Below are 13,261 nucleotides of genomic sequence, written 5' to 3' on the forward strand. Positions count from 1 at the left end.
ATTGCCACATTTCATCACCCACATATTAATCAGATGGGGTTTAAGTGATATTTAGTTGATTCTAAAAACAAAACATCTCAGATGATGGAAACTGAACCAACTGTTGACATTTAAAAACTAAAAAAGTGCCATAGTCATAGACAGAAGTACTTGAGGCAAATAAATTTTCTAAGTCACTTGAAAGTTAGAGGAGGGATTAGGGATGTTTAACTTACGAAGCTATCAAACTTTTATGGCTTTGGCTTGCATACAGTGTACAATTTCTTGCATATATATGGAACTACAGAGGAGATGAAATGAAGTGGTAGAGAGAAAAGCACAGTTTATAATACAGACTTAACCCTTCCTGAAGCACAGAGGAGAACAGTAAAGCTTAGGAACAGATATGTAGTGAGTGGCAGGATCGGGACAAGAAATCCTTGTCTGCTGATCCTCTTGTTTCAAGCTCAGTTGCTCAGCTGTGTCTGACTCTTTGCACCCCATGAACTGTAGCCCTCCAGGCTCCTCTGTCCATGGGATTTTCCAGGCAGGAATACTGGACTGGTTAGGCATTCCCTTCTCCAGGGGATCTTCCCAACCCAGGGATCAAACCCGCGTCTCCTGCATTTCCTGCATTGGCAGGCGAATTGTTTACCACTGAGCCATCGGGGAAGCCCTCAGTCTCTTGTACATTATATCATAAATACTGATAAAAAAATTATTTTTCAAACCAGTTTCATAAGATTTAGAAGGAAAGTGAACAGTTGGATTAAATCACAAGAATATGAGCTGTCTAGCCAGGTTACCCTCAGCTTTCTGTAACTGGGGCTGGCAATTTAGATTTTTTCCTCATATTTTAACTGGTCAGTGATTAGTTCTGGACTTTTTTTGTGTTGGGGAAAAATTACTTTTTCAATCCTGGTAAAGTCTTCAAAACAAATCTGAGAGCTTCTTTCAGATTTTTACCTGTTAACATTCTATGTTTATTAAGGTCACTCCAAGGTAATAAGATTTTATTCTCTAAATAGTTCAAGATAGTAATGTTTTACTGTACATTTCTAGGAGTTTAAAGATATAGTGTGTTTTAATGTCTGATACTTTATTTTGATAACAGCGTGCTTCCTGGGAGAAGTGGCTGGTATGGGCACTGATCTCAGAAGTACACAGTTCTGTTTGTCTAAATCTTTTAAACCTAGTAAAACAAGTGTCAGACAAGCAGAGCTGGGTCAAACAAGCAGAGCTATTCTCTTGGGAGTTTTTGGCTTTTTTTTTTTTTTTTAATCATCCGTGTTATTTTCTCCAGTGAGTCCAGGTAGCTACTGGAATTACTGTGTAGTTGTTTTAAGCTTGTCTAGATTTAGAATAATGCCCTCTGGGGAAGTAGGACTCAACAGATGGCCTCTGTTCTCCAAAAGGATTTGATGATCTCCACATGGTGCCCTTTCTGAAAGATTGAGATTTGGCAGTGACAAAGTAAATATGATGAGTGGAAAGAAACGAGAAGATAGTCCTAATGGCCATTTTTAAGACAATTAAAAGCAAAATAAAACTATTCTTGAACTTCCTTTACTATTTTATTTCCAATTTGGGGATAACTTTATATGAAGAGAATGGAGATGTTATAGAAAACATTTTTGATTCCATAACTTCCACCTTCCCAGGTGGTGCTAGTGGTATAGAACCTGCTTGCCAGTGTAGGAGAATTTAGAGACACAGGTTCAGTCCCTGGGTTGGAAAGATCCCCTGGAGGAGGGTACGGCAACCCACTCCAGTATTCTTCCCTGGGGGATCCCATGGACAGAGGAGCCTGGTGGGCTACAGTCCACAGGGTCACAAAGAGTTGGATATGACTGAGCGACTTAGCACACCTTCTGTGTACAAGACTGAGGGGCAGTTTAACAGAACACAACAACTTTATGATGAACATTCTGCATTTAGGCATTCCAGATGTCCTGCTCTCCTCCCAAGCTCTAAGTCACCCATTGCTAAACCTCAGGTTGAAGAAGAACTCAAGAGAGAATTAAAAATAGAACTTTCTAAGTTACTACAGTGAAATTGAGCTTTCTTAAAATACATGTGTTCACAAGGTGTTGACATTAAACCTTTTTTTTGGCCAGTATGCTTCCCTGGTGGCTCAGACGGTAAAGCGTCTGCCTGCAATGCGGGAGATCCGGGTTCGATTCCTGGGTCGGGAAGATCCCCTGGAGAAGGAAATGGCAATCCACTCCAGCACTCTTGCCTGGAAAATCCCATGGACAGAGGAGCCTGGTAGGCTACGGTCCATGGGGTCGCAAAGAGTCGGACATGACTGAGTGACTTCACTTTCACTTTCATAGTTATTTTTAATGTCCAGAGTTTATAATTCAAGGGCCAGGGCCCAGAGCTTTCTCTTAAACTCAAGCTTTTCACCAAACCAGTTATTCCTCTATCCTGATAGCCTAGAAATTAAAACATGCATTTGTAACTTAAGTCTGAAGTTAATAAGTATGTTTATCCTTCTGTGTAATGTAGGACTATAGAACATTCTTAACTCTATCCCTCTGAACTTAATATGTTAGAAAATAAAATATGAAAGTAGACCATGGAAAGGAAATTTCCAGTAACTCAAGGTATAATTAGGGTTTAACTTTTGTTACATTATCTGCCAGTTTTTTTTCCTTGCTGAATTTACATTGTGACCCATGGTATTTCCATCTAATAGAAACAAGCCAGTCCTGCTTAAAGTGTCCCAGATGGTCTCCTCATGCATTCTTTTTAGTGAAGAATTGTGTGACAACCCAGACCCTGAGTTTAAAGTAACACATGTACATTGAAAAGCTGTTACTGTTACTGTAGTTCTTCTAGTGGGCAGATAGGAATATGGCAAGAAGAGTTCCTTTCCAGGTAAATTGTAGTGAGAAAAGATTTTTTTAAACTTTGTTCATGCTTCTTTGTCTAATCCCTGTTTCTTCAAGATTTTGTTACTTAAATAAATGCACTTACCGGTGGACACTTTTCTTTTACATCCTAGCTTATAGTTGCTATTCTTTTAACCTTAATTTTCTTTCATATACAAAATATTACTATTTTCTATTTAGCATTAAGTGAAGACAATTCCAAAAGACAAACATTGCTTATAAAGAATGTCAAGTGTATTCCAAAAACTAAATGATACATATAGCCAAATAGCAAAAGGACCTGGAACATTTATATAACAATAACAGTCACCACCACAACAAAAACAAACTTTCCCCCATAATCTCAGGATGTTACCTGGATCTGTGATAACTCCTTGACATATATAAACCAAAATTCATGTTTTTCCATCAAAGTGAATACTCTTCTTCTTTCTGAAAGATGTTATACTGTTCTTCCTAGATACTCTGATTCTTATCAAAGTTGTCACCATATTTAATGGCATAACCTTATATCTTATTTTTTAATTGAAATATAATTGATTTATAGTATTGTGTACAGGAATAGTACATAGGTCTATAGCATAGTGATTGAGTATTTTTGCAGATTATATTCCATAATATGTTATTACAAGTTAATGGGTATAATTTCCTGTGCTATACATTTTATCCTTGTTGCTTATCTGTCTTTATATGTCATTTCAGTTCAGTTGCTCAGTTGTGTTCAACTCTTTGCAACCCCATGGACTGCAGCATGCCAGGCCTCCCTGTCCATCACCAACTCCCAGAGTTTACTCAAACTCATGTCCATTGAGTTTGTGATGCCACCCAACCATCTCATCCTCTCTTGTCCCCTTCTCTCGCCTTCAGTCTTTCCCAGCATCAGGGTCTTTTCAAATGGGTCAGTTCTTCACATCACGTGGCCAAAGGATTGGAGTTTCAGCTTCAGCATCAGTCCTTCCAATAAATATTCAGGACCGATTTCCTTTAGGATGGACTGGTTGGATCTCCTTGTAGTCCAAGGGACTCTCAAGAGTCTTCTCCAACACCACAGTTCAAAAGCATCAATTTTTCAGAGCTCAGCTTTCTTTATGGTCCATCTCTCACATCCATACATGACTACTGGAAAAAAACATACCTTTGACTAGATGGACCTTTGTCATCTAAGTAGTGTCTCTGCTTTTTAATATGCTATCTAGGTTGGTCATAGCTTTTCTTCCAAGGAACAAACGTCTTTAATCTTCAAGACTGCAGTCACCATCTGCAGTGATTTTGGAGCCCAAGAAAATAGTCTGTCACTGTTTCCACTGTTTCCCCATCTAATTGCCATGAAGTGATGGGACTGGATACCATGATCTTAGTTTTCTGAATGTTGAGCTTTAAGCCAACTTTTTCACTCTCCTCTTGCACTTTCATCAAGAGGCTCTTTAGTTCTTCTTCACTTTCTGCCATAAGAGTGGTATTATCTGCATATCTGAGGTTATTGATATTTCTCCCGCAAGTGTTGAGTCCAGCTTGTGCTTCATCCAGCCCAGCATTTCCCGTGATGTACTCTGCATGTAAGTTAAATAAGCAGGGTGACAATATACAGCCTTGATGTACTCCTTTCCCTAATTGGAACCAGTCTGTTCTTCTGTGTCCAGTTCTAACTGTTGCTTCCTGACCTGCATACAGATTTCTCAAGAGGCAGGTCAGGTGGTCTGGTATTCCCATCTCTTTCAGAACTTTCCACAGTTTATTGTGATCCACACAGTCAAAGGCTTTGGCATAGTCAGTAAAGCAGAAGTAGATATTTTTTCTGGAAGAGAGTTTGCTTTTTTGATGATCAGCGGATGTTGGCAATTTGATTTCTGGTTCCTCTGCATTTTCTAAATCCAGCTTGAACATCTGGAAGTTCACGGTTCATGTACTGTTGAAGCCTGGCTTGGAGAATGTTGAGCATTACATTGCTAACGTGTGAGATGAGAGCAATTGTGCGGTAGTTTGAGCATTCTTTGGCATTGCCTTTCTTTGGGATTGGAATGAAAACTGACCTTTTCCAGTCTTGTGGCCACTGCTGAGTTTTCCAAATTTGCTGGCATATTGAGTGCAGCACTTTAACAGCATCATCTTTTAGGATTTGAATACCTAAGCTGGAATTCTGTCACCTCCACGAGCTTTGTTCATAGTGATGCTTCCTAAGGCCCACTTGACTTCACATTCCAGGATGTCTGGCTCTAGGTTGGTGATCACACCATTGTGATTATCTGGGTTGTGAAGATCTTTTTCATATAGTTCTTCTGTGTATTCTTGCTACCTCTTCTTAATATCTTCTGCTTCTGTTATGTCCGTACCGTTTCTGTCCTTTATTGTGCCCAACTTTGCATGAAATGATCCCTTGGTATCTCTAATTTTCTTGAAGAGATCTCTAGTCTTTCCCATTCTATTGTTTTCCTCTGTTTCTTTGAATTGATTGCTAAGGAAGGCTTTCTTATCTCTCCTTGCTGTTCTTTGGAACTCTGCATTCAACTGGGTATATCTTTCCTTTTCTCCTTTGCCTTTCACTTCTCTTCTATTAATAGGTATTTGTACGGCTTCCTCAGATAATCATTTTGCCTTTTTGCATTTCTTTTTCTTGGGGATGGTCTTGATCCCTTCCTCTTGTACAGTATCATGAGCCTCCATCCATAGTTCATCAGGCACTCTGTCAGATCTAATCCCTTTAATCTATTTGTCACTTCCACTGTATAAAGGTAAGGATTTGATTTAGGTCCTACCTGAATGGTCTAGTGGTTTTCTATACTTTCTTGTATTTAAGTCTGAATTTGGCAGTAAGGAGTTCATGGTCTGAGCCACAGTCAGCTCCTGGTCTTGTTTTTGCTGACTGTATAGAGCTTCTCCATCTTTGGCTGCAAAGAATATAATCAATATGATTTTGGTATTGGCCATCTGGTGATGTCCGTGTGTAGAGTCTTCTCTTGTGTTGTTGAAGGAGGGTGTCTGCTATGACCAGTGCGTTCTCTTGGCAAAGCTCTGTTAGCCTTTACCCTGCTTCATTCTGTAGCCCAAGGCCAAATTTGCCTGTTACTCGGGGTATTTCTTGACTCCCTACTTTTGCATTCCAGTCCCCTAAGATGATAAGGACATCTTTTTTGTGTGTTAGTTCTAGAAGGTCTTGTAGGTCTTCATAGAACTGTTCAACTTCAGCTTCTTCACCATTACTGGTTGGGGCATAGACTTGGATTACTGTGATATTGAATGGTTTGCCTTGGAAATGAACAGAGATCATTCTGTCTTTTTTGAGATTGCATCCAAGTACTGCATTTCGGATTCTTCTGTTGTATTTCACACTCGTTTGTTGACTATGATGGCTACTCCATTTCTTCTAAGGGATTCTGGCCCACAGTAGTAGATACAGTGGTCATCTGAGTTAAATTTACTCATTCCAGTCCATTTTAGTTCGCTGATTCCTAAAATGTCAGTGTTCACTCTTGCCATCTCCTGTTTGACCACTTCCAATTTGCCTTAATTCCTGGACCTAACAGTCCAGGTTCCTATGCAGTACTGCTCTTTACAGCATTGGACTTACCTCCATCACCAGTCACATCCACAACTGGGTGTTGTTTTTGCTTTGGCTCTGTCTCTTCATTCTTTCTGGAGTTGTTTCTCCACTGATCTCCGGTAGCGTATTGGGCACCTACCTCCAGTAGCATATTGGGAAGTTCATTTTTCAGTGTCCTCTTTTTGCCTTTATACCCCACACTGTTGATGGGGTTCTCAAGGCAAGAATACTGGAGTGGTTTGCCGTTCCCTTTTCTATGTAGTAGTTTGTGAATCCCATAACCCTAATTTCCCCTTCTCCTTTCCCTCCACCTTTCCCTCTCCCCTTTGGTAACCACAAGTTTGCTTTCTCTATCTGTGAGTCTTGTTTCTGTTTTGTATATACATTCATCTGTATTTTTATCAAAATATGAGCTATAGACATTTCTTAACTTTTGTTTGTAATCAAATTAATGATTATTTACAAAGTCACAGGACTGAAGGTGTATACCGAAAAGCAGTCGTCCCTTGCCCCAGTCTCTTCTGTTGCTAGTTTTACTTCCTAGGGGCTACCAGCTTCGACTCTCAGAGTTACTCTCCTGGCCCTTCTCCACACTTAGAGATAACATGGGTTTAGTAGTATGTCTTGACTGAATCAATTATGGAAATTATCCATTGATAATTGGAATCATGCTTTAATCTTTGTAACCTGATTTGACATTTTGTTTCTTATGACTGTGGTTCATTCCTTTTCACTTGTGTTGTTATTTCCTTGTATATATGCTGCAACATGTTTGTCTGCTGGTTGGTTATAAGACATTTTAGTTGTTCAGTGACAGTGCTGCTTTGAACATTCCTCTACTTGCCTCTAGGTAGACATACGCAAGAGCTTCTCTAGGGCAATTGTTCTCAGAGATTCTGGTTAGAATCTGCTAACATAATTAATACCATAGATTCCCTACTGATTTGAAATATCAACATGAACATCTTCAAAGTCATAGGATTTTTTGGACTTTTTCCTGACCACAGTGTCCATTGTTTATTTTTGAGTCAGTGGCACAGTTTCAAGTTGCCTATAAAACATCATCCCCTTTCTTATTAATAGAACCTGGATTTAATTGAGTAGTTGTGTACCAAGCTAATTATAATTGCTGTAACTATTAACTAAATTTTAATATTCAGTAGTGCCATTTTTTGGGAGAAGGCAATGGCACCCCACTCCAGTACTCTTGCCTGGAAAATCCCATGGACAGAGGAGCCTGGTGGGCTGCAGTCTATGGGGTCGCTAAGAGTCAGACACGACTGAGTGACTTCACTTTCCCTTTTCACTTTCATGCATTGGGGAAGGAAATGGCAGCCCACTCCAGTGTTCTTGCCTGGAGAATCCCAGGGACGGGGGAGCCTGGTGGGCTGCCGTCTATGGGGTCGCACAGAGTCAGACACGACTGAAGCGACTTAGCAGCAGCAGTGTCATTTTTCCTCCTCCAATCATTTCTCGGAATTTCCTTGATCATTCTGTTTTTTCTTCCATGTAGCCGTTAGTATTATTTTTGTCACCTTGAAGGTTGAATCCACTTTAAGACTGAATCAACTTTAAAGGCTTAATATGAGAAGATTTTTGTCTATTCAATATAATAAGTATTCCTTCTCAAAAATAAAGTGTGAGGATATTCTCCTTTTAAGCAAAAATTTTATAACCCTCAAGTCTTTTTTTTTACAAGTCTTCATATCAGCCCAGGCCATTTTTTAATTTATTTTTAGATATATATATTTTTTTATCTATAGGGAGGGAATGAAGGGGGTCTTCACTTAGAGTGAAGGAAGTCTTCCAGTTTTTTAGAGGATATACCTTTATAAAGATAAGATTTAAAAGATAATAAAGGTAGAAACTGATAAATCTCCCTCCTCCTCATTCCTAAATCTTCTAGTGTTCCATTCTCTACAGGCAGCTGTTTCTCTTGGATAACTGATGCACTTTAACAAGCACTCTTATAGTTCTGTTTTTATTATGGAAAAGTGCAAACATATGCGAAAATATTAGAACTAACAGGTGCCTACCAAGGCTTCTGGATAGTTAATATGCAGGCATCAGTTTCACTGAATGTCAATTTGCCTAGTTGTTGAGTGCATTCAGTCTGATGCCAGACTGCCCGACTTGGAATTCCAGATTCAACACTTTCTAGCTTTGTGTCCTGGGGAACATAATTTAACTTCCCTGGACTTCTTTTTCTAATTAAAAAAAAAAAAGGATATCTCATATGGATATAATGAGGATTAAATGGATCAGTCTGTATCTAAAGCACTAGTGCTTATGTTGTTATTGTCAACACCGTTTAAAACATTAGCAGTGAATAAAATGTAAATTTGAAAAATCCATTGTGTACCATGTAGTGATTTAAAAATCATCAAGTACCTTGGAATAAATTCTTTAAAACATGATTGCTGTGGCTAGGACTTCCAAAACTGTGTTGAATAAAAATGGCAAGAGTGGGCATTCTTGTCTTGTTCCTGATCTTAGAGGGAGTGCTTTCAGCTTTTCACTGTTGAGTATGATGTTAGTGGTCTTGGTGCGGTTCTGTGTTTTAAGTCTTTAGCTGTAGAAGATCTTTTCTAGTAGGTCCCAGTCTTTTTTTTATTAGTGGTTATTCTGCAGATAGTTGTTACTTTGGTGTGCTTGTGAGAGGAGGTGAGCCCAGGGTCTTTTTACTCTTCAGCACTTCTTTCTTAAAGTTAATCAAAAGTTAAAAAGTACCAATGTAAAGGAAAATCTATAATTTTGACTGCATTAAAATTAGATCTTTTTGTTTAAAGAAGTGTAACCACAAGTTTTAAAAACATGGGAGAAATTATTTGCAACAAGTATACCTGGTCAAGAGTTAGTCTCTCTTTTCTTACAAATACATTGAATAGAATAAACAGCTTTACAGAAAAGTGAGAAAAAACTTAAACAGGCATTTCACAAAGGTTTTCACCATATGACCAATAAATATACCCAGGAGATGACTGATCTCATCAAAAACCAGAGTACTGCAAACTAAGCACAATGAGATATGTGCATCATATTGGCAAGAATTAAAGTTTGCCAATATGAAGTGTCAGTTAGGGTATTGAGCAACTGGAATGTATATGCTTCTGGTGATAATATGAAAATCCAGTATACTAACAGACTGAGAAGTTCAGTTCAGTTCAGTCGCTCAGTCGTGTCCGACTCTTTGCGACCCCATGGACTGCAGCATGCCAGGCTTCCCTGTCCATCACCAACTCCCAGAGCTTGGTCAGACTCATGTCCATCAAGTCGGTGATACCGTGCAACCATCTCATCCATAGACTACACAAAAATTAAAGTTTTTCTATGGGAGGAAAACGCTGTCAACAAAACTAAAAGACAAAAATGTCGCAACACTGATGACAGACAAAAGTTAATTTCTGTGAATATAGAGTCCTTAAAAATCATTAACTAAAAGACCATTTTAGCTGAAAAGCAAGAGAAAAAGATTGGAACAAGTGATTCAGAGAATAAACAGGATGACTCAATCTCACTAATAATGAAAGAAATGCTAATTAAAACCACTTAGTATTATTTTTATTATTTACAAAGATTAATTTGGCAAAATACTAAAAGAAAATTTAAGAATATTTTTAAATATATTTAAAATATATATAAATATTTTTAAATATTAAATAGAAGTAAAACTTAAAATAAAGGCCAGGTTAAAGACAGGTGAGTTGCTAAGAGACTAAGAAAACACCCCTGAGCAGTAGCTGTAAAATCAGGATTATGAAGTCACAAAAGTCAGAGCATTATTTCAAGCCAGGCTTTTATTTCAAGCAGAGACTGGTCACCAGTTTCAAAGGTAGAGGGGCCAAGTAAGCCGTGAATCAGAAACGTACTATGTGAATGAGAGACTGATGTAGAAACCATTGGTGACTGAAGACTGCTGTTTAGGTAGAATAATGGAGGTAGAAATAGAAGTAAATTGCGGAGGAAGTAGGAAGTGATCTCAGTTCAGTTCAGTCGCTCAGTCGTGTCTGACTCTTTGTGACCCCCATGGTGATCTAGAGAGGGGCAAATCTGACCCTGGAGGGTTTTGTCTGTTTTGCTTTTTTACTTGATCAGCTGTGAACCTGTTAAATATGGGGGTAGATACAGAGAAGCAAAGTGGATGGGAATGAAATTCAGGATACTGTGGAAAGATAATTAAAACAATGGGAATGTAGGAGAAAAAGCCCTAAAATGGAAATTATAAAGTCTAGTTTTTATCATCCTGATTCTTTGATACTTAGTTGTTTCATTTACAACAGGGGTTGGCAAACTTTTTCTGTAAAGGGCTTGTTGGTAAATATTTTAGTCTTTGTGTGCCAAGGGTCTCATGTTTACTCAACCCTGCTGTTCTGGTTGGAGAAGGCAATGGCACCCCGCTCCAGTGCTCTTGCCTGGACAATCCCATGGACAGAGGAACCTGGTAGGCTGCGGTCCATGGGGTCACTAACAGTCGAACACGACTGAGCGTCTTCACTTTCACTTTTCACTTTCATGCGTGGGAGAAGGAAATGGCAACCCACTCCAGTGTTCTTGCCTGGAGAATCCCATGGACAGAGGAGCCTGGTGGGCTGCCGTCTATGGGGTCGCACAGAGTCGGACACGCCTGAAGCGACTTAGTAGCAGCAGCAGCTGTTCTAGTAGGAAAGCAGCCATAGACAATAAGAGTGGCTATATTCCAGTAAAACTTCCTACACATCCTGAAATTTGAATTTCATATAATTTTTCAAGTGACATGAAATAACTATCCTTGATTTTTTTTTTAACTGTTTAGCTGTGAGCTCTACAAAAACTAGTAGTGGGCTGGATTGAATGCACAGGCTATAGTTTGCCAACCCCTGGTCTATAAAATGAAAAGTTGGACTAAAACATTTCATCTTGACATCATATTTTCCTAGCTGGGGGATTCTTGACTTAATCTCATTAAATGTGTATGTAGTTTATCATGTATAGATCTGATTGAACCTTTTATCAGAATTCTTACTTTCAACTATTTAGAACTCTGCTGAAGAATTTAGAATTTATGTGTTTGTGACTCAAGTTCCAAGACTATTTATTCATCATTTATTTACTCATCAGATACTCTTTCCTGAGATTACTTGAAACGGTATGATCTTTGCTATATCTGCATATCACCATTACAATAATGTCTTTAATGTTATATAATAAACCTCTTGTTTAGTTAAGCATACTTGGGGGTGGAAAGTAAGTAGAAAATCAGTATTACTTGTAAAAATCAAAAAGATAATTGTAAAAATTAGATGGAACAGTGTCATTTGCCAGAAGATCCTGAAATTGAGACATTGTTTCTTTTTGTTAAAAAGAGATTAGCAAACTTTTAGAGATGTTAAAAGTAAGTTAGCAAGCTAATGTGAAAGTTTGAAAGAGAACTGAAAAAAACTTTCTAACTGGATGCTTCATGTATTAGTCAACTTTAATTGCTTTATACTAGGAAACCTTTTCGTAACTGATAGCACTTGAATCTTATTAAGAAACTCGAGGGACTTCCCTGGAGAAGGCAATGGCACCCCACTCCAGTACTCTTGCCTGGAAAATCCCATGGATGGAGGAGCCTGGTAGGCTGCAGTTCATGGGGTCGCTAGAGTCGGACACGACTGAGCGACTTCCCTTTCACTTTTCACTTTCATGCATTGGAGAAGGAAATGGCAACCCACTCCAGAGTTCTTGCCTGGAGAATCCCAGGGACGGGGGTGCCTGGTGGGCTGCTGTCTGTGGGGTCGCACAGAGTCAGACACGACTGAAGCGACTTAGCAGCAGCAGGGACTTCCCTGGTGGTCCTGTGACTAAGACTCTGAGCTCCCAATACAGTGGGCCTGGGTTCGATCCCTGGTCAGGGAACTAGATCCCACATGCTGCAACTAAGACCCAGCACTGCCAAGTAAATAAATAACTCTAAGGCTCTCTAGGTCATTCAATTGAAATACCAAGTTATGTTATTAAGGATTTTTGGATAGTAATCAGGTAGGAGACTTTGGAGGTCTGTGTAGTAACCTGTAATTCATAACCAGTGGTCTCAAGTCCTTAATTTTTAATGATAGGAAACTCAGCACAAATGTTCTTTTAAGAAAACTTTACAAGGCCTGTCTTTAGACTGTCTATTTGACATAGAAGGGATTTATTCCCTTGCCACTAAGTTGCCTCTGAAAAGTGTGTTAGGATTCATAATCCCAGCAGAGTCATGCACTACAAAGTATTCAGTAAAGTAAGTTTTCTAGAAAATTATTAGAGGAAATAAAGTTAGTTAATTGCAGATTGAGAATTAGAACCATTATCACTTGACTTTGAACCTTCTTTGCAATACTGCTTGATGAACTTTGTAAGTTGGTTCCGTATTATAGGCTTCAGGCTGTCACTTAACAGTTCATACTATGCAGTTGTTTTGTACCAGCTTCTGCAACCATGTGAGGTATGGATACTGTTAGGCTCAGAGAAGTTAGACCTTTTGCCACACACAGCATATCTAATTAATGGTAGAACCAAAAATTGGACCACTGTGATTTTTTACCTGTTTTAAGTAAAATTCATGCTTAATCTGTGTTATTTGAGTCTAATCTTTCTCTTACAAGCCAAAAATCATTTTCTTTCACTCCAAGAAATTCTCAAGCCGTTTTCCTTTCCCCTTCAGCTTTTTAGTTCCTTTATACTGTTTACGTCTTGTCTTCTGCCCTCATGAGCACCTCCAGGACATTGTTCAAAGGAAGCAGAGATAGTGGTATCTTTGTTTTATTCTAAATTTAAAAGGAGTGCATTTGATATTTACCAATTTGCTGTAAATTTTTGGCAAATAACTTATCAAGTTAATGAATGC

At 38.7% G+C, this 13,261-nt stretch overlaps 1 protein-coding gene across 4 annotated transcripts in view; it reads left to right on the forward strand.

The window, feature by feature from the left end:
* Positions 1–13,261, forward strand: part of TEX15 (testis expressed 15, meiosis and synapsis associated) — an 81,657-nt gene that overhangs the window by 14,862 nt on the left and 53,534 nt on the right. The gene's annotated exons all lie outside the window — the stretch shown is intronic.

Source organism: Bubalus bubalis, chromosome 1, assembly GCF_019923935.1.
Source record: "Bubalus bubalis isolate 160015118507 breed Murrah chromosome 1, NDDB_SH_1, whole genome shotgun sequence".
Classification (NCBI taxonomy): domain Eukaryota; kingdom Metazoa; phylum Chordata; class Mammalia; order Artiodactyla; family Bovidae; genus Bubalus; species Bubalus bubalis.